Below are 21,066 nucleotides of genomic sequence, written 5' to 3'. Positions count from 1 at the left end.
GGACTGTTTAAATTTATTTTGTTTTTGAGGTGCTAAGGATTGAACCCAGGACCTTGGACTTGCTAGGCAGGTGTTCTGCCGCTGAACTATACCTTAGTCCCTGCTCAGCTCTTAACAAAAATGTTTCTACATCTTGGTTCTTTTTTTTAATACTAGGGATTTTATATTGAACCCAGTGAGCCTTCTCACTTAACTGTATTCCAAGCCTTTAAAAAAAATTTTTTGAGGGCCGGGTATTTAGCTCAGTGGTTTTGCTGCCTGCTGCGGAAGTGCAAGGACCAGAGTTCAATCCTGGTACCAAAAAAAAAAAATATATATATATATATATATAAATTTTTTTTTGAGGCAGGGTCTCACTACATTGCCCAGAGTGAACTCAAACTTGGTGGCATTTTTCCAGCCTCAGTTTCCTGAGTACCTGGCATTGTAGGCATTGCCACCTACATTTTTTTTTTAAGGCAGTGTTTTGCTGTACAGCGCATGCTGACCTTTAACTTGCAATCCTCCTGCCTCAGTCTCTGGAGTAATGGGAATACAGGCATGTACTGTCAGGCCTGGCTCTATGACTTAATTCTAAGAACTTCTTAGACTTTATTGTGGACTTCCAAGTGTAGTCTCTTGTTTTGTGACCTTGAACAAGGCTTAACTTCTTTGGGTCTCATTTCATGACTAATCATGTATACAGGGAGAATACTTGTCATGACTCACCATTAAGAATTTTGTTTTGACCGCTGAAGGACAAGTAATTTTTTTGTTTGTCCTTCTTATGTAATTGTTATGTTAAAACCTTTTTGAACCTTTAAAGCTTTTATTATGGAAAATTTTAAGCATACACGAAGTAGAGAACATACAGTGAACTCGTTATCTACTACTCCACTTTAACAATGATGAATTCATATTCAGTCAAGTTTCATTTATAATCTTCCTTTTCACCTTCCTGTACTCCTAAATTATTTTAAGGTAAATCCCAAGTTATTACCCTATTCATAGATATTTAAAAATATGTGTATAAATAAGAACTCTTAAAAAGTCACAACATAGGGCCAGGGATTTAGCTCAGTGGTTCCACCACCTGCCTCAAAAGCACAAGATCCCAAATTTGATCCCAGGTACCAAAAAAAAAAGTCACAACATAATGATTCTTTATCAGATACATTGTCATGTTCATACTTTCTGATAGTGCCAAAATAATCATATTTTACCATTATTTGACTATACTGAAACAAAGCTTTTATTGAAAGTATCTGTGAAGCTTTTTAATCTATAGGTTTCCCCCTCACCACAACTGGATTTTGACCTTAGAGTTTTCTAGTCTAGATTGTGCTTACTCACTTTTCTTGATTTTACTTAATTGTCCTGGTTGTCTGGTGTCTGTAAACTGGCAGATGTTTAATTTAAAATTGAACCTGGGTGGTGGTGCATACTTGTAATCTCAGCACTCAGGAGGCTGAGGCAGGAGAATTGCTTCAAGTTCGAGGACAGTTTGGGCCACATAGTTCAAAGCTAGCCCAAACTACATAGTGAGGTCCTGTCTCAACCAAAAAAGAGAGAAGAAAAACCCCCAATACAGATTCTGTTTTGGGTGTGGAAGGCTGGGATAATTCATAAATGTAGCCATTACCAATGATTTTTGCTTAACGGTGTTCCTTAGGATTTTGCAAAACTCTTAATACAGTACTCTAATTTTGTTGTTTTTTCCATTTATCGGAACACACAGAGATGCTCATCAGTCTTTGATGGCAGTTCTCTAAATGGGAGGCAAGCGACATAAATATTTGATTCTGTTAATTTTCAGAACAATGAGTTCATTTACTAGCATCCTTCCATAGTGACCAGTTATTCTTGAGTATCAAGTTAGGGATTAAAATTTAAACAGTATCTATGGTTCTGCTGCTTTACCTCCTGGTTTGCTGTTTCTGGAACACTGTCTACATACCTCATTACAGAAGACCACTTTGAAGACTTATGAAAGTCTGCTTCAGAGAATAAGGTTAAGGCACCTTCTGTATTTGCCATAGGTATTCTGTGATGTGTCCGCAGTAGGTCAACATTAAGCTTCTGTTGCGGTGTTTTTATGTAATGTTTTTGAAAGTTGCCATTGAACATTATAAAAGTTTAATAGGTATAGTAAGTAGTAGAACTATCTCAGAAATAACACTTGGATAATCGTGCCTTGTCAAAAGAATGCTGCTAATGGAATATATTGTTAGTCTGGGTTCAGTTGCAAGCCTAAATACCAGTAATTAAAGTTATTTAAGTAGAATTCAAATGAATTACTAGTTTCAGTTTTAAGCAGGTGGATCCTCACATACTAAACTCAACATTTAAAAAGAATAAAAGATCAGCACAGGCCCTTCAATTTTGTAGTACTTGAAAAAAAAAAGAATTTGAGTAAAAATTTTGCTTTTTTTTGGTACTGGAGATTGAACCCAGGGCCTTTACATTCATCTTTAGCCCTTTGTTTTTTGTTTTTGTTTTTGTTTGTTTTTTGAGACAAGGTCTTGCTAAGTTGCCTGTGCTAGAACTTGTGTCATTATAATCAGCTACAATTTATTTTTAACTAAGAAATACACGTCTCAAACTTACTAATCACACAGTTTATTTTGTTACCAAATTTTTCAGGTCTAGTTTTTTTTTTACTTAATTTCATGGTTGAAGTATGAATCGTCATAATAGGTTGGTAATAATTTTATGAAGTTACTATTATGTAACATAAGCAGGATGAACTGGTCACCTAACACATTTCTGGTCTCTTACTGGTACGTAAGACTACTACAGTAATTCAGATATGTAGTCTGAACTTTTCATGCCTGCAAATGGACATCCCCACCCTGGGTCAAGGACTTGATTAGCAGTGCATTTCATATAGCTCTTCTAGGTTAAACATTAATTTGAACAGGTTAAATCTGGTATCTGGATTTTAGTTCAGTAGTTAACAACTGCTTGTATGGATATATTTACCTTAAATTTAGAAGGCAAAAGGACTTAACTGTTTAATGTCTAAAGAATTTAAGCCAGGCATGATGGTCCATGCCTATAATCTTAGCATTTGGGAGGCGGAGGCAGGAGGATTGTGAAGCCCGCCTGAGCTACACAGTAAGACCCAAAAGAAAAAAAAGATTTATGTTATGTATATAGTTACCATGTTCACTGTGATTTTTGTTATTGATGTTTTGTAGTACTGGGGATTGAACCCAGGGCCTTCACACTGAGCTATATCCCTAGCCTATTTTATTTTATTTTATTTTAATTTTGGACAAGTTCTTGCTTAGTTGCTAAGTTGCCCAGGCTGGGCTCAAATTTGTGATCCTCCTGCCTCAACCTCCCAGAAATCCCAGGCGATGCATAACTGGGATTACAGGTGTGTAGCACAACACTTGACTGTTAACTGTTTTGATATTATTTCTTCATTTAACATGCTTAAGGTAAAAGAAACAGAACAACTTTATACCAGCTTTTAGGATTATTATTATTACATAACATTTTGGAGCTCATTTATTTGTACAGAAAGAAATAAATGTGCCAAATTCCCTACTTCAATTTGCTGCCTTGAGGACAGGCATGAAGTTAATTTTCTCTTAACTTTTATGGGAATGCTGCAGTTGGTCACTGGAATATGATGAGAGAAACAGCCTTTCAAATTCTTAGGTAAAATTAACCTGTTTTTGTTCTGTGTGGTGTAAAATAAGGAATAAATTAATCTCAGTAAAAAGATACAGGATGACTCAAAGTGTAGCCTTTTGAAATGTGGCAATGTAGGTTGAAATTCAGGGCTATTAGCTTTTTTTTTCTTAGATTTAGTTTCCACTGAACAATTGTATGGCACTAACAGGAACCAAAATTTAATTCTAATTCTGCTTGTGATCTTAAGGGTCTCAGGTTACCTAGGTTCTTTTATGTCTCAGGTTTTTTTGTTTATCAACTTTAAAAAAAATAACTATTTTACATATCTGTCAAAATTGTTGAAAAAAACCAATTGGTTGTATTTAAATGTACCTTAAGAGTCAAATACAAATACATCATGTTTATTAATATTAAACAAATGTATGTGTCTGGGAATGTTTTTCAAAATTACTTCCAGCTGACATTTTATTGTATAATAATAGAAGGAGCGATATTTTCTTGTCTTTTTTAACAGTAGTAATGAAGCTTTAGTTATGAATGTCTTAAGTAATTTTAGTCTGTACTTAATTGTTTTTGTAGTCAAATGTAATGTTGAACTGTCCAATAATGATTTGAAGGCCCCCTCCTCCCCAAACCAAGTTTGTTTTGGACCTTGGTGATGCTTCATTTCCGGCTGTTGCCCTTTGTCCTGCTAAATCTGGAGTATGACTGAAATAGATAGTTTTGCAGTGAGCTCAGAGTAAATTTCCTTTTTAGAATAAAAGTTTTACTTCATAAAGAAATAGAACTTAGAGGTATTCTATTCGAGTGGCAAGTACCTCTTATACAGATTTGGAAAAAAATAGAATGAATACTCTTCTGAGAAAATTATTAATTTATTTAAGTTATAATCTTAAGTAAAATTTTTAGGCCCAATATGTAATCAACTCTTATAATTTAGTAAGTCTTTGACATTTGCTAAGTGTGGAAATGACGTTTGAATTCTATTGCTTAAGAATGACTTTGTGAAGAAAATATATTTTGACTTTAAGCAAAACACAACAAAATCATTAAGAGCCTAATAGTAGTTGTTACCAGTTATGTGCTTGTTCAGGGTTAGCTGTGAAGCAAGAAATGCTTATTTTCTACCAACAGACCTGGGAGTAGTCCTTAGGAAATGAATTTTACCTTTGTCATTTGGCTTGAGGAGCTTTTGGACTACTTTGAAAAGTTAGGCCTGAAAAAGTTTTTGTTGTCTCCTGTTGAGTATTGAAATTTAAGTGTCCCTGGTAGAAAGTAGAATTGATGGCACTAGGGCTGAGGATTTAGCTCAGTGGTTCCGCCACCTGCCTCGCAATCACAAGGATCTGAGTTTGATCTCCGGTACCAAAGAAAAAAATACATGGAAAGGATTGGTGGCACTAAATGTGTAAACATGTAGCATAATATGTAGATGTGGAAGTAAGTTCCAGATTTTTGAGTTTTGAAAACTGATACTTGGATGTCCCATTTATAGTTAGCCCATACAAGATCACTGATAAGCATTTCAAGATTTCAGTACTTGAGAGACATTTGAGTAGAAATACACAACATAGTTCTTGAGTTCAAAAGGAAAGTTAATGCTGAAAATGCAGATTTGAAAGTCGTATTGACAACCGTATGTGCATTAGAACGGTAAAAATGAGGTCTTAGAGAACATTATCATTCAAGAAGATGGAGCAGTCTTAAACTCCTGTGCTTTAAACATGTAATAAATATTTTGTTCTTTTTCCTGTTTTAGTAAAAGATGATGACAGAGGAAGAAGAGTTTAAATGGACAGAAAACTGGTAGTGATTGGCTGCCTTAGAGTTATGAAGAAGGGAGTAGTGAGGAGAGTCAAATGTGACACAGCATCAAGAAGAGCATTATCGAGCACATATTGGATGCAGCATTTCAGGGATTATTGGTGGCTTTCACAAAAGCAGTTCTCAAAGAGAGTGGCCAAAAAGCCATTAAAAATACAAGTTAATACGATTTTTCATTTGGTTGATTTATTTTTTGTGGTACTAGGGATTGAATCCAGAGCTTCATGCATGCCAGACAGCACTCTACCACTGAGTTATACCCTCAGCCCCTCATTCAGTTCATTAATGTTTTTCTTTTTCTTTTTTTCTTTCTTTTTTTTGTTTTTTTAGTACCGGGGATCGAACTCGGGTCCTTGCGCTTGTGCAGCAGGCGGCGAAACCACTGAGCTAAATCCCTGGCCCAATGTTTTTATTTTTAAATTCAACAGATTTCACGTTGATGCCAGAGTGCTTTGAACATTTTAAAATACTTCCTGATTTTTGACTGCTGGGCCAATGATCTTTATTGGTCTCTATATCACACTTTGCATGGCATTTAGAACACATAAAAATTTCAGATTCCCAAGAATCCTGTAACTCCAGAGATCTGGAATTTGAAAAAGTACTACTCTTCAAATTGAACAGCTACTGGTGATCATTTGTTATCAATGTGAATATAACCACTGAAATTGAATAATAACTGGTTACAAGGCTGAAATCCCTAAAATGCTTAAAAATGTAAAAGTTATAGAAATAAGAACACAAATTAAAAATGTTCATATGGAACTTAAGGATTCCTAAGAATATTTCTGTTAGCTCTTAGGGTTCTTGGACTCCATTTTTAGAAATACAGGGCTTGATCAATTATTATATTAGACATACTGCTGTTACTCTCCCTTTTCTGTAGCTTCCTTTTCCCTTCTGGAAAATTACAGGGTAAATTTATAACCGAAGAGTGAGAAATTGGGACCAAAAATCCAATCTCTCAGTCCCCTTTTTTTGGTCACACTTATTTATGTTCTTCCTGTATGCAAAATTCATGTTCATGTTCATCTCACCCAGTCATGCTGTCTTGAAACACAGGATCTTGGATTTGCATCAGGTCCAATTGTGATTTCTCTTGGTATTGAGAACTGAAGACCCTATCAAAATCTGTCCCCCACAAACCCAGCATGTACTGGTGAAACAGATAGGAATCCCACCATAAGGACTCTTCAAAAAGAAAAGGATAAGAGGCACCTAGGAGGCACTGGTTAATAGCCATTCTGAAAATTGCAAATATTGTCTGCCCCTTCAACCCTCAGAGAAGAAATGTTTATGATTTCACTCAGTTCTTTGGAAATTGCTGTCCATGCTACTCTTCTCTATTGCTTTTGGCTCTATACTTTTGGAAGATTTGTCATTTTCCTTTTGCTGTCTGAAGAGGTATCAGACATTATGTACTCAGTTGTGACTGAGCAGAATTAAAAAGTCTCATATGAAGGCATTTCTCTCCTAATTCTCTTTTGGGAAGTTATATTGTCTAATAACTCCAACATGATATTCTGTAGTGAAAATAAGCATACTCTTCTTGCTTATTTTAGTAGGAAAAGGCAATTTTCTCACTATGTTTGCTTCAAACTTCAGGGCTGAGGCATGTATATGTTTTTGTTTTTAACTAAATCAGTGTGATCTACAGAAATATAGTTTATAGGAATTTTATAATTTTTTTCTAGGTCTAATGATGATATTTCTTTTTTTTTTTTGGTACCGGAGATCGAACTCGGGACCTTGCGCTTGCGAGGCAGGTGGTGGAACCATTGAGCTAAATCCCTGGCCCTGATGATATTTCTAATATATGGTTGCCACTGTTAGTTTTTTTTTTTTTTTTGTACCAGGGATTGAACTCAGGACCTTGCACTTGCCAGGCAGGCGTGCGTGGCACCACTGAGCTACATCCTTGACCCTTTAATAGTTTATATTATACAGTTACTAAGAATGACTTTTTGTATGTGTATATGTTAAGATGTGGATGATTAGACTATTAACTTTCAGAAAAATAATAAGATTTCAGTAATTGGTTCATGGTGATTACTTGCTTTAAGTGTTGGTTTTTTAAGTAGTTTTCATTTTAAATGTGTTCATTTATTAGAATCCCCATGATGAATCTTAAGTACAGTTAGAATCATAGCCATTTAATTTTCAATAGTTCTTATTAAAGATGTAAAATAAAATGATTGTAGATCACATTTTTTTTTTGGTACCGGGGATTGAACTCAGGTCCTTGGGCTTGCGAGGCAGGCACCGAAACCACTGAGCTAAATCCCCAGCCCTATAGATCACATTTTAATGCCTTGTGAATAAAAGTGTTCAGCCTGGCTAATTTAACATTTTCTTTGTTTATATTTAAAGGCCTTGGTGTTGACAAAAATCCCTAATTTCTTTTGTGAAAATATAACTCATTTTTTGGTGACATTTTTGTTCTGGTCAATCAAAATATTTTAACTCTGTAGACTATGAAATTCCTCATAGCCATGTATGCACTTCAGAGACGTCAGAGTTCAGGCAAGAGTTAGCAACACTTGCTTCGTCATCCCCTCATCAGCTTTTATTAAAAAGAATGAGATTTATTGTATAATTTACAATTCTTTTTCCATAAAGGAAATGGGGAAATCTGCTCTTAAATATATTTTAGAGGCCTGCTCTTTTAAAATTTGAAAAATAACATCTATAAGAGGTGTCAGCATTTTCTTTAATTTGTCTTATAATTTAAATTCAAACAGGTGGAGATATTTACTCAGATTGAATCAGAGCATTCACTGATCTATACATCTCATGCAATAGTCAATGAAGCATTCTAAAAACACTGCTCCTGGGCCAGGGATTTAGCTTAGTGGTTCTGTCACCTGCCTTGCAAGTGGAAGGACCCGAGTTCGATCTCTGGCACCAAAAAAATAAATAAAAATAAAAACAGTGCCCCTGTTTTTTGTGTTTAAAAGTAGTTTGTTTGATATAGTTAACTACATGGTCTATCCTGATACTGAACATTTGTTTTTGTTTTTGTTTTTTGGTACTGGGGATCGAACTCGGGACCTTGCACTTGCAAGGCAGGCAGCGAACCACTTAGCTAAATCCCCGGCCGACACCGAACATTTGAATAGTAGGAAAGGAATATGCTATTTTAATGTATGAGAACTTTATGAAGTAGATTTGTACCTTTTTCTGTTTTTGTATATTGTGATCTTGGGGATCAAATCCAAGGCATCACAAATGCTAGGCTCTATCATTGAGTTGCACCCTCAGCTCTGTGCCTCTATTTTTTATTAATTTTGACTGAAAGATTTTTTTAGTTCAAAATATAAAATTTAACCTTTCTAGTAAACTGCATTTTAGGGAGAAATATGTGTAGATTTTCTAATTAAATTTATGTTCTAAGAAAAAGTAATATTATTATGATGAGCTTTAAGTTTTTATTTAAAATACACAAGTTAATTGTAGAAAATTTAGAAACTATGGACACATAAAAGTCACTCAACATCTCACTATCCAGAAACTTTTAAAGTACTTTATGGATGTGATTTAAGACTATAAATTACTATATTTACTATTACAAACCATTAAGATACTGCATTTTAAAAACAACCTGACATGAAACTTGAACATTATTTCACACTTTTATATCACATCTAACAAGTGAAATCTTAATGTCTATTTTTAAATATTCATGTTAATACTTTGATTTAGTATGTAATGATACACTTTCTCCCTAAAAATTTTAATCTAGTTTAGTTTTTGTTGAGTGTCTGCTGCTTACATTTATTTACTGTTATGTGATCCTTTGAATTTTGTTTTCCTGTTTTTTTAATTAATTTTAAAAAAAGGCTATTTTTTAGAACTTTTTTTTTTTTTTTTTTTGAGGCAGGGTTTCACTGTGTAGTTCAGGCTGGCCACAAACTCATGGTGATCCACCTACCTTAGTCTCCGGAGTGCTGGGATTACAGGTGTGTGCCACCACACCTGGCTAGAACAGTTTTATGTTATAGCAAAATTAAGCTGCAAAAATACAGCAAGGTTTGTTTGTTTTTTTGGTACTGGAGATTGAACTTGGGGCCTTGCACTTGCGAGGCAGGTGGCGGAACCACTGAGCTAAATCCCCGGCCCAACAGCAAGTTTTTATACAACCTGTTCCTACACATGGACACCCTTCCCTTCCACCTGTGTACTGCACTACAGTGACACCTGTAGTCACTTGGACCAGAAATCTCTACTTGACCACCACGTGTGAAACTCCAAGGTGAATGCAAAATTCATACAACTGAACATATGTCACTGAATACTGCTTGTGTTGCCCTTTTCAAGGCCTGTTGATTTTACTGTGATTTTTGTACACTGTATTGATTAGACATAGAACAAGTTATCTGAATGGAAAGTTATATAAAAATAGCTAAAGTAAAATTTGAAATCTTTTTAGAGATCGTTGTATTCTAGACCTAGTTTTATGCATAGACCTCTATTAAAATACTGCTTTTCATATATGTTAAAATGGCTTCCACGTGGGAGGGTGAGGCAGGAGGATTGCAAATTCAAGCTTAGCCTGGGAAACTTGTTAGTGTAGTGAGACCCTGACCCAAAATTAAAAGTAAAAAGGTTTGGACCGGGGATTTATCTCAGTGGTTCTGGCACCTGCCTTGCAAGCTCAAGGTCCTGAATTCGATCCCCGGTACCAAAAAAAAAAAAAAGGTTTGCGAATATAACTCAGTGTGACCTTCCGAGTTCAATCCCCAGTACTGTAGAAACAGAACAAATCCTACCCCCTCAAAAAAAAAAAATGGTTTCAAGCCTTCCTGGATGTGGCAGGCTTTCTTTTCATTAGAATTTTTGCTTTTATCTAATTTACAATGACTTCATCTGAGAGCATACTTTTCTACCTAGAATTAGTTTCCCATTTAGGTTAAAACCCCAAATAGAGGAAAACTAACGCAAGCAATATGGGTAGAGTCAAGTCATCAGGGAAGATCTAGGAGAGGGTGTTGGTCAAAGTTTTAAAGAACAGATAGTAGCTTTGTCATAGAAGATGTTCCAGGTAAGTGTAAGGTATGACCAGAAAGTACAGAAAGTGATCTTAGGATAGATTTTCATTTCTGTTAATAAAGTAGACTAGGTTATTTGGACTAACCTTTTGAAGTTATTCATATTTCTGGGTATGAAAGAACTGTCTTAAAAGCATTAAAAAGTTAGCATTATGAAGCCAAATCTTAGTGAAAGCAGGAACTTAGGTAAATGGAGCCACTTTTTGTTGAACTTGAGGTTTTGTTTGCATAGCCTGGTGGGTGGACAGAAATCAAAACCAAGAAACTTAGCCAGAATGAGAATTCTAGATTTTCCCTTATGATCTCCAAGAGTTACACCTTTGGCTTCAGGATGAACTAGAAGTAAACTCACTTTGATGTCCCACTTCGAGTAAGGAATTTTAGGGAAAAGTGCTGTGAGAATCAACAGGTATAAACTACAAAAACAGGAGAAATACGTTGATAATAGGCTAGAGTGTAAAATTAGTATGTCAAATATGATTAATGAAGTAAAAATCAAACCAGCAGATTGTAGAGTCCAAGACAACATTGATGATAAGTGCCATTATTTTATGTGACACTTAGGAAAAATACTAGCAGTTAAAATTGGGTCTAAATGCCTTATTTCATAATTATGAATTGACCATACTGGGATTTTATTGTTCTGAATTTCATTTTTTTTCAGTTTCTCTTCATTTGCATTGCCTGGCATATGATTTATCTCTTTGTATGCATTTCAGTTTCATTTATTATCTCCCATTCTTAAGTTTGTAAAACAAGTAGCTGTTTGCAAAAAAAAAAAATACATATATATATATATATATATATATATATATATACACACACACACACACACACAATGGTGATCATTATTCAATAGTAATACTTCATGATTGCCAAGTTGCATCTTGTTTTCATGCCTTTCTGTATGCACAATAACTATTGCTTACTCATTGCATGTGTATTTCCCCCCCTGTACTACTGGGGATTGAATTCAGGATTACTGAGCAATATCCTCAGCCCTTTTTAAATTTTATTTTGAGATGAGGTCTTGCCAAGTTGACCATCTAACCTCAAACTTGGATCCACCTGCCTTAGCCTTCCAAGTAGCTAGGTTTATAGACATGTGCCACCATACCCAGGCTTAGTAGATTTTTTTTTAAAAGCACACCTTTCTCAGAAATTGGTAGAACAAAAAAACCCAGTAAAGATAAAGATTTAAATAATAGGATTGGCAAATCTGATGTGATATATTTATGAAGATTTTATTCCCACTATACATTCCCTTCAAGTCCATGCAGAGGTTTACAAAGAATGATGATATAACAGACCCTAAAGTAAGTTTCAAATTACTGAAATAATAGAGTATGCTTTTGTTTTTGAGACAAGGTCTTGCTGTGTCGTCCAGGCTGGCCTTAAACTCACAGTGATCCTCCTATCTTAAGTCTCCTGAGTGCTGGGATTACAGGCATGTGCCACTATACCCAGTTAGAATATGTTTTTTTGAATGGAATATAGTTTTTTTGTGGTTTTTTTTTTTTTTGGTATCGAGAATTAAACTCAGGACCTTCCACTTGCCAGGCAGGCACTGTGCTGCTGAGCTACATCCATGTCCCTTGAGTGGAATTTGGTTAAGGAAGAAATTGGTAGCAAGAAAATTTAGAAAAACAAACTGGAAGGCAAGAAATACATTTTTAAGATAAACCTTGGTTGAAGAACAACTCCTACAGGTACATTAGATTTTTTTCATTGAATGACTTTAGAACTTGGTGGCGATATTATTTAGGAATATTCATAGCTTTAAATATGTGTTAGGGCAGGGGATTTAGCTCAGTGTTGCTGCCACCTGTCTCAAGCACAAGGTCCCAAGTTCCATCCCTGGTACCAAAAAAAACCCCCAAAATATTATACGTTAGAAATGGAAGAGGGCTGAAAATAATGAACTATTTATGGTAAGCAGCCTCTTAAGACCCCCACCTCCTGCTATTTACAGCTTTATGTTGTTCTTTCTTAACTGTACCAGAGTTGGTCTTTACACTTAGTAGAACTTGACAAAAGTGATGGTGTGTCATTTGTGAAGTTGGATTTACAAGATGCTGTTGTTGCCACCTCATTCTGGGGAAAGCCAGCTACTTTGTTAGTATCCCTGTTGACACCCATTTTGTGTAGAACTGATGCCTCTTGCCAGTTACCACATGAGTGTGCTTCTAGTGGTGCACTTCTAGCCTCCAGCTCAGTCAAGTTTTGATTTGATTATAGTCTGATTTGACAGTCATTACAAACTAGCTTGTGAGCAAAGGTTAATCTGTACCACCAAACTGAATGATTCTTGCATTTCTTCATCTTAAACTGTAAAATAACACATTTTGTTGTTTTAAGGTAACTTATGCAGGAGTAGATAAACTAGTACATCATCCATTTAAGATTAAAAAAATACCCAATGAGTAAAGGAAAATATATGTTTTAAAGCAACAATTCTCAAATTTATTTTCATTTATTGCGGGAAATACACTTGTATTTGAGGAGATTGGTATGTATTGAGGAATAGGTTTAAATTTAAATACTGTCCATTATATTCTTAGGATGAATGGCATAAGCAGTCTGTATTTGTATATACTTTGTGTGTTTGTGTGTGTGTGTGTGTGTGTGTTACTAGGGATTGAACCCAGGAGTACTATATCCCTAATTTTTTTTTGTTTTTTTTTGCTACTTGAACTCGGGACCTTCTGCTTGCAAGGCAGGCAGTGACACCACTGAGCTAAATCCCTGGCCCCTCCCTAGTCTTTTTGATTTTTTAATTTAGAGTCAGGGTCTTGCCAAGTTGCTGAGAATGGTCTTGAATTTGCAGTTCTCCTGCCTCAGCCTCTGGAGCTTCTGGGATTACAGATGTGTGCCAACACATTCAGCAGTATCTGGATTTTTTTTTTTTTTTCCGGTACTGGGGATCGAACTCGGGTCCTTGCGTTTGCGCAGCAGTCGGCGAAACCGCTGAGCTAAATCCCCAGCCCCTGGATATGTTTTTAATTGAGAATTTGGAAGTAATGGAATTGAGAGTAAATAAATACCTCTTCCTTCTATAACTATTGTTCATGGTCATATCATAAGGAAATTGTAAGATTTTATCAAATTACTCATGATTTAAAAAAAAAACTTTGTATGGTACTGTATATGGTAGATAATGTAGAAGTGGTTGTGGTAGCTAACATGTTTTGAATGATTGATAAATACCTGGCAGTGCTGACTGCTTAATAAGTTCCCACTTAACATTGTTATGTGCATGACTGTCTTATTGAGCAGCATGTACCGCTAGATGGGTATCCCATGCCAGCCAGTGGGATAGTCATGCATGTATCGGTGATGGTTCAGAGCCTCCTGGGAGTGAGACATGAATTACGGCCCCAACATGAATGCATTAATGTGTGTTATTTATTGCTTTTCACACCACTGTGAAATAGGAAATATGATCTTCATTTTAGAGATAGAAAACAGCTCAGAGAAGTAAAGTAAATAACCTGCCTGAAAGTCACACAGACTGTAAATGCAGAGATTTGAGAGAAAAAGAATAAAATTAAAATTGGCTGGTAAGGGGGATCATTAATATTTTATATATATAAAGCATAGAGCATTCTCATTTTGTGGGTGTCTGTCCTGATTATGGAACAAAGCTTATGAAGATAATATGATACTAAGTATTTACTGTGTACTAAGCATTATTACAAGTTGATGATTTGTATTAGGTTATTTAATTTTCACGACATTCCTTTAATGTAGGTCCTATCATTAGGCTTACTTGTTCCCAAAAGTGACAGTCCAGATGAATTGGCTCCAGCACTCCTGCATTACTTAATGTATTTGTATGCTGTGTTAATAAATAAACATTGTAGAAATGGGGATACAGACCAAACTGGTGTTTCAGTACACCAGATTTGTCTTAACCGTGAAAGTGACAAAGCTTGGAGATTTAGTATTGTTTCTGAATATGTAGAGATCTTTCGTTTTGTGACCTTTGGCAGCAAATTAACCTATAAGGATTTTTTTTTGGCAGCAAAATTCTCAGGATTTTTCTCAGGGTGTATAGACTATGACTATTTTGTGTAAGTTCTTTTTACAGGTTTTTCCTCTTTGTTTACTAAAGCTCCATTTCCTTCATGCATAATTCAAAAGACAGTGTAGTATATGTAGTATAGTGGAAAGAGCATGTATTGGTTTCATATATCCTTGCACTTTAATCCCAGCACTGTCAAATTACTAGCTATGTGATTTTCAGCAAGTTTATAAGTTACAGTTTTACAACCTGTAAAATGGGGAAAACTATATTTTTTTCTGGATAGTTGTAAGCAGTTAATAGGATGTATTGTCAAAATGTTTTCAGTAGCACCTAGCACATGGCAGATGCTTTAAAAATTGAGTGTTTTATTTCCTAGCAAATGAAATAATACCATTTCTTTCCTTATCATTGCTCAGTTTCCTTGGAAAATTCTTTGTTTACATTTAGTATTCCTGACCTTTAGAACTTGGACCAGATATTATAGAGTTCATTTTTTTTTTTTTTTGCTTGATGAATGAGTTTATTGATTGTCATCTGAAAAATCTTCATAGAAAATTTGGTTTAACTCTCAGCAGCCTGCTCCTGAGCTCTGAGGAAGCTTGCCTTCTTTTGAGCTACCCTATCTTTCTTCTGGGGAAGGGACATTTTGGGACAGTCCCACCTCTTCTTTTCAACTTCTCTTTCTGGCTTCTTTTCATAGACTGGATTCTCTTGTATAGCAGCATGAGCTCTCTTATACATCTTCTCCATGTCTGGAGTTACATTGTTCTTTATGTACTGAGAGAACTGTTTCTTGTAAGCATCTTCATCTTCTTCCGTTAGATAACGCATATAATCAGCAACATTCTGACCCATGGTGTGCTTCCGATATACTTCTGCATTGAACTCCTTGCTTTCAGAATCATAACCAGGGAATCGTTTGGTATGGTGAGGGACAGACAAGCCTCCATCCACAGCACTCTTCAGAGCTCCAAAAACTTTATTGCTAGTTGTAGTTCTGGCAAGGCCTGCATCCAAATAGCAGGTGAAGGCACCAGGTTGACCATCTATGCTTTCCACATTGTATTCATCTCTAGTCAGCTCCACCTGGCCTTCATAGGTCTTATCCATGCCAAACCTATTAAGCCTGTGGGCCAGCAGCAGGCCAGTACAATATGCTGCAGCATAATTTGTTAGGCCAACTTTCACACCATATTTTGGTAGTTCATGTGCATATGCTGCGCAGACTATCATATCCCCTTCAATATGGGCATAAGCAATCTGACAAATGATATCTCTGTTAGTTACACAAACTATCATCCTGTATTTAGGTGTGTTGTACTTATTTTTGTCCTGGATCACCAAGTGTTTGCGAGTATAGTAATCAGTTTTGCCCTCTTGTCTTCTTCTAAATTTCACTTGGTATCTCTTAAAGTAGGCCTTATTCTTGACAACTTTAACAGACCCCATCTTGTGGAATAAAGACCCGCTTATGTGGCTCCTCACAGACCTTCAGGCCTAGCAGCTAGAGTTCTTAAGTATGAAGAGAAATGTGTTAATTTTTTTGTAGGATTATCTGATGACTTTTTGTCTAATTTTTACCAAGAGGTAATCCTCTGTTCTTTTAGAAATGAAAAATGATAATGAAATTCTTGTAGTATTTCTTTTTTTTTTTTTGGTACTGGGGATCAAACTCGGGACCTTGCGCTTGCGAGGCAGGCGCCGGAACCACTGAGCCAAATCCCCAGTCCTCTTGTAGTATTTCTGCAGTCTATCCTGAATGGATAGATGAGTGAATGACAGATAAATGACATTCTAATTGGAAATATAAAAAATAAGTAATGAAACTCTCGAGAAAAATTTCTCACAAGAGGTTGTTCTTGTCTAGAATATTTCCACCTTCTGATTTCTCAGTAATAATGTAGATGGGAATACTTTACAAGCTCATTTGGAACAGTATATTAATAGAAAAAAACACACAAAAGGTCAATGGCTCCTACATATTCTGGGAACATTCTTTTAAATTTTGCATTATAGTATAATACTTTTATTTTGGGGAATTAAGTTCCTTGAGTTCCCTTATCCAAGAGCATTGTTGACACAGTGATGTTTAAAGACTGCTGAATCATGTGCTGAAATTGGCGAAAAAGTATTAAGGCAAAGGGAAAAATACTGACATACTTTATAAGATACATTTTATATTTTAAAAAAATTTCTGAGAGATCATAGTTTTTTTTTAAACTCAGTTTTATCGAGAGTTCAGTTCTGGTCATAAAATGCACAGGTTTAAAGTGTCAAAGGAGGTGAATTTTGATACATGCAAGATTACCTTAATTACCTAAATCAGAAAGTGGAGAATTTTGGGGCTGGAGGGTGGCTCAGTGGCCTAGCAGGCACAAAGCCCTGAGGTTTTTTTTTTTTTTTTGTATTAAATTCTTTTATTGGTACATTGTAGGTATACAACACAATTACATTTCTCATTGGGAATTGTACCTTTACATGATCCATCTTGGTTCTTATTTTTTCCCCATTCCTAGCCCTCCCTTCACCCCTCCACCCTTCCCTATTTACAAAGACTTTATTTCCATTTTTTCCATTTCTCATCATTTTTTCCTTTCCCTTCTTTCTTTTCCCCTGCCCCTCCCACTACCCCTACCCCTTTGGACCTTTTCTTCCTATTTTACATTATCGATTAGTCATTCTAATCATTGGTACATTTTAGGTGTACAGTATAATGACATTCATCTTTGGAAATTTGCACCTTTACATAATCTCTTTTGGTTCTTATTTTTCACCCTTGCCCAGCCCTCCCTTCAACCCCTCCAGTCCTCCCTATTTACAAAGATTTTGTTCCTATTTTTCCATTTTCTCCTATTAATCCCATTCCCTTCTATCCTTTCCCCTAGCCCTCCCACTTCCTTCCCCTTTGCCCCTTTTCTTCCTATTTCACATGACCTATTATACATTTAGTCCTTATTTACACTTTCAGTTTCTCACACCAGAGAAACTATTCGGTATTTACACATGTGTCCTATTTATTTCACTTAAGAGTATTGCCTCAATGTGCATCCACTTAGCTATAAATGACTCTAATTTCTCATATTTTATGGCTGAGTAGTACTCCATTTTATAAAAAAACCACATTTTCTTTATCCAGTCTCCAGTTGATGGGCATTTGGGCTGTTTCCAAGTTTTAGCTATTACGAACTGTGCTGCTATGAACATGGGTGCACATATATCACTGTGGTATGATTCTTTTAATTCTTTGGGGAAGATCCCCAGCAGTGGAATAGCAGGGTCAAATGGGACTTCCAGTCCTACTTCTTTGAGGTATCTCCATACTGATTTCCACAGTGCTTGCACCAGTCTGCACTCCCACCAGCAGTGGAGCAGGGTTCCTCTTTCCCCACAGCCCCGCCAGCATTTTTTATTGGTTGATTTCATGATAGCAGCCATTCTTTCTGGAGTGAAGTGGAATCTCAGCGTTGTTTTCCTTTACATCTCTCGAATGACCAGTGATGTTGAACATTTTTTCATGTATTTATTTGCTATTTCTACTTCTTTGTGTGAGAAATGTCTGTTCATTTCAGATGCCCATTTTGGGATTGGGTCTTTAAATTTGGGAGGTCTGATCTTTTTAAGTTCTTTATAGATTCGAGATAGTAGACCTTTGTCTGAGGAAGAGCAGGTGAAGATTTTTTCCCACATTGTGGGTTGTCTCTTCACGCTGCTGGTGGTTTCTCTTGCTGTGCAGAAGCCTTTTAATAAGAAGAGATCCCACTTGTTGATTGTTTGTGCTAGTGCACAGGCAACTGAGGTTTTGTTCATAAAATCTTTTCCTACACCGTTGTCTTCAAGGGTTCTACCTAACCTCTGTTCCAAATGGTTCAGAGTTTCTATTTTAATATTTAGATCTTTAATCCATTTTGATTTTAGTTTAGTGCATGGTGAGAGATACAGGTCTAGTTTTAATCTTTGGCAAGTTGAAGCCCAATTTTTCCAGCACCATTTATTAAAGAGGCTATCTTTCCTCCAGTGAGGGTGTTTTTGTAGAAGATGAGATGGCTGAGTGTGTCTGGCGTTGTTTCTGCATCTTCTAATCTGTTCCACTGGTCCTCAAGTCTGTTTCTTAGCCAGTACCATGCTGTTTTTATCACAGTAGCACAAAGCCCTGACTTTGATGCCAGCAGCACAAAGAAAGAAAAAAAAATGGAAAATTTCCATTCATAAGAAAAGATCCTTTTGTCCCTTTGCTGTTGGTCCTCTCAAAGATAACCATTAACCTAATTCTTGTCATCATAATCTCTTCTAAACCTGCTCTTCATTTAAATAAATTAAGTGTGTATGTGTTGATGCCTGGCATCTTTTGCTCAGTAGGTTTTGTAAATTTGTATTTGTTCTTGAGTATCAGTAGTTCACACAGCTGGATGTGGTGGTGCATTCCTATAATCCCAGCACTTGGGAGATTGAGGCAGGAGGATCGCCATGAGTTTGAGGCCAGCTTGAACTGCAAAGGGAGACCCTGCCTCAAAAAACCAAAAAAAAAAAAAAATGTTCACAGATTTTTGTTCCTGGATAGTATTGCATTATATGAGTATGCCACAATTTCTTTATCCATTAACCTTTTGATAGAATTTGTTTCCAGCTTTGGACTATTAAAAATAAAGCTTCTATGAACATTGTTGTGCAGGTGTTTCTGTGAGTGTGATTTCATTTCTATGGAAGAGGAATGGCTCTATGTTACATATATGTTTAAAAGAATCTGTCAAATTGTTATCCAGGTGATTATACCATTTTATATTCCCACTAGTAATGTATGAGGGTTACTGTTATTCCACATCTTTACTAACATGATATCTTCAGCCTTTTCAACTTTTGCCATTCTAATGGGAAAATATAAATAAATATACGTACACATATAATGGTATTTCATTTTGTTTTTAAATTTGCATTTCTCTGGATAACTAATGATAATGAACACATTTTTATGTGCTATTTGGCCATTTGTGTATCCCTTTTTGTCAAGTGTCCAATTAAAAATTGACTTATAGGGCCGGGGATTTAGCTCAGTGGTTCTGGTGCCTGCCTCGCAGCGCAAGGACCTGAGTTCAATCCCCGGTACCAAAAAAAAAAAAAATTTTTCTTTTGTTATTTATTTGTAGATATTCATATACTGATAAAAGTCTTTGAGAATATTTGAATATTTTCACCAAGTATGTGGCTTGCCTGTGTGTGTGTGTGTGTGTGTGTGTGTGTGTGTGTGTGTATGTGTGTGTGTAGTGCTGAAGATTGAACCCAGGACCTCAAGCATGCTAGATAAGTGCTGTACCACTGAGATAGATCCCCAGCCCTGCTTTGCGTTTCCTTAATAGTGTCTTTTGATTAGTAGAAGTATTTGCTTGTTTATTTATTTTTACTTATTTGTAGTGGGGATTAAACCCAGGGCCTCACGCACACTAGCCACAGACTTGACCTTAGTTAAAACCAATTTTTTGGTTCATGATTTTTGTGTCCCAGGGAAAAAAGAATATTCTGAAAGATTTTTGTTTTAGTTTTTGTGTTTAGAGTAATGATCCATTTCCAGTTTGATTCTATTTATGTATTTTGTACTTACTATCTTAGTATATGTGCTGCTGGAGCAAGCACTGTACTTCCTATTAACAAATATTTTTGTTTGTTTTTGTTTTGTTTTGTTTTGTTTTTTTGGTACTGGGGATCGAACTCGGGACCTTGCGCTTATGAGGCAGGTGCCAGAACCACTGAGCTAAATCCCTGGCCCTTAACAAATATTTATTGAGCACTTGGGCTAGGCACTGTTTCAGGTACTTGGTATCCATTAGCAAATAAGAAAAATCCTGTGTAAATTTATATCCTATGGAATGTGACAGGCTGTAATAACTAAATCACAGAATATGATAAAGTACAATGGAGTTGGGAAACAAAAGGGTAGTTTTGTCTCTGAGAATATATCATTTAAAGAATGGCTTTAAAAAAAGTGACTTGAGGCTGGGCATGGTGGTGCACGCCTGTAATCCCAGAACTTGGGAGCCTGAGACAAGAGGATCACCACCAGTTCAAGGCCAGCCAGGACTATGCAGTGAGTTCAAGGCCAGCCTGAATATTAAAACCCTATCACAAAAAAATAAAATAAAAAATTTAAAGAAATGAAGATGGAGGAGTCATCTATTCAGATGTCTGGGAGGAGAGTGTTCTGGGAGAAAAAGTCCTTATAGTGGAAGTCTGCCATGTCCAAGGGATAGCCATGAGACCAATTTAATAGAGTGTAACAGTGGGGATAAGGTGTAGAGTGATACAGGAGAGCAAACCGTTTAGAATTCCCCAGGACACTGGTACGACTGGCTCATTCATTCAGTGACATGGGAAGCCACATAAGGGCTCATAATGCTTTTTAAAAAACTTTTTATTAGTACATATTTTTCATACATATTGATCATATTCATCATAGGAAATTTGTACCTGTCCATAACACATCTCAATTCTTTTTTTTCCCCATTCCCCTCCCCTCCCTTTAACCCTGCCTCTCCCTATTTACACAAGCTTTGT

The 21,066-nt window shown here is 36.1% G+C and overlaps 2 protein-coding genes and 1 pseudogene across 21 annotated transcripts in view; 2 read left to right on the top strand and 1 right to left on the bottom strand.

The window, feature by feature from the left end:
• The window catches only part of Carf (calcium responsive transcription factor), a 172,732-nt gene extending 165,823 nt beyond the window's left edge, over positions 1-6,909 (top strand). For 17 of the 18 annotated variants that reach the window (XR_015449103.1, XR_015449101.1, XR_015449097.1 and 14 more), the window contains one exon: positions 5,384-6,909. The gene's annotated coding sequence lies outside the window, so the exon portion shown is untranslated. Of the gene's footprint in view, positions 1-3,507; positions 3,649-5,383 lie in introns of all 18 variants that reach the window. The other variant, XR_015449092.1, reaches the window with a different exon arrangement.
• The window catches only part of Nbeal1 (neurobeachin like 1), a 197,697-nt gene that overhangs the window by 3,000 nt on the left and 173,631 nt on the right, over positions 1-21,066 (top strand). The window lies entirely within an intron of this gene.
• On the bottom strand, positions 15,010-15,981 carry LOC101699573 (large ribosomal subunit protein uL18 pseudogene; annotated as a pseudogene).

Source organism: Heterocephalus glaber, unplaced genomic scaffold (assembly GCF_053883595.1).
Source record: "Heterocephalus glaber isolate CG9 unplaced genomic scaffold, H.glaber_assembly_v1.0 deba00000621, whole genome shotgun sequence".
NCBI classification, from domain to species: domain Eukaryota; kingdom Metazoa; phylum Chordata; class Mammalia; order Rodentia; family Bathyergidae; genus Heterocephalus; species Heterocephalus glaber.
Note: the sequence above shows the minus strand (reverse complement) of the source record. Positions and strands in the feature narration are given on the sequence as shown.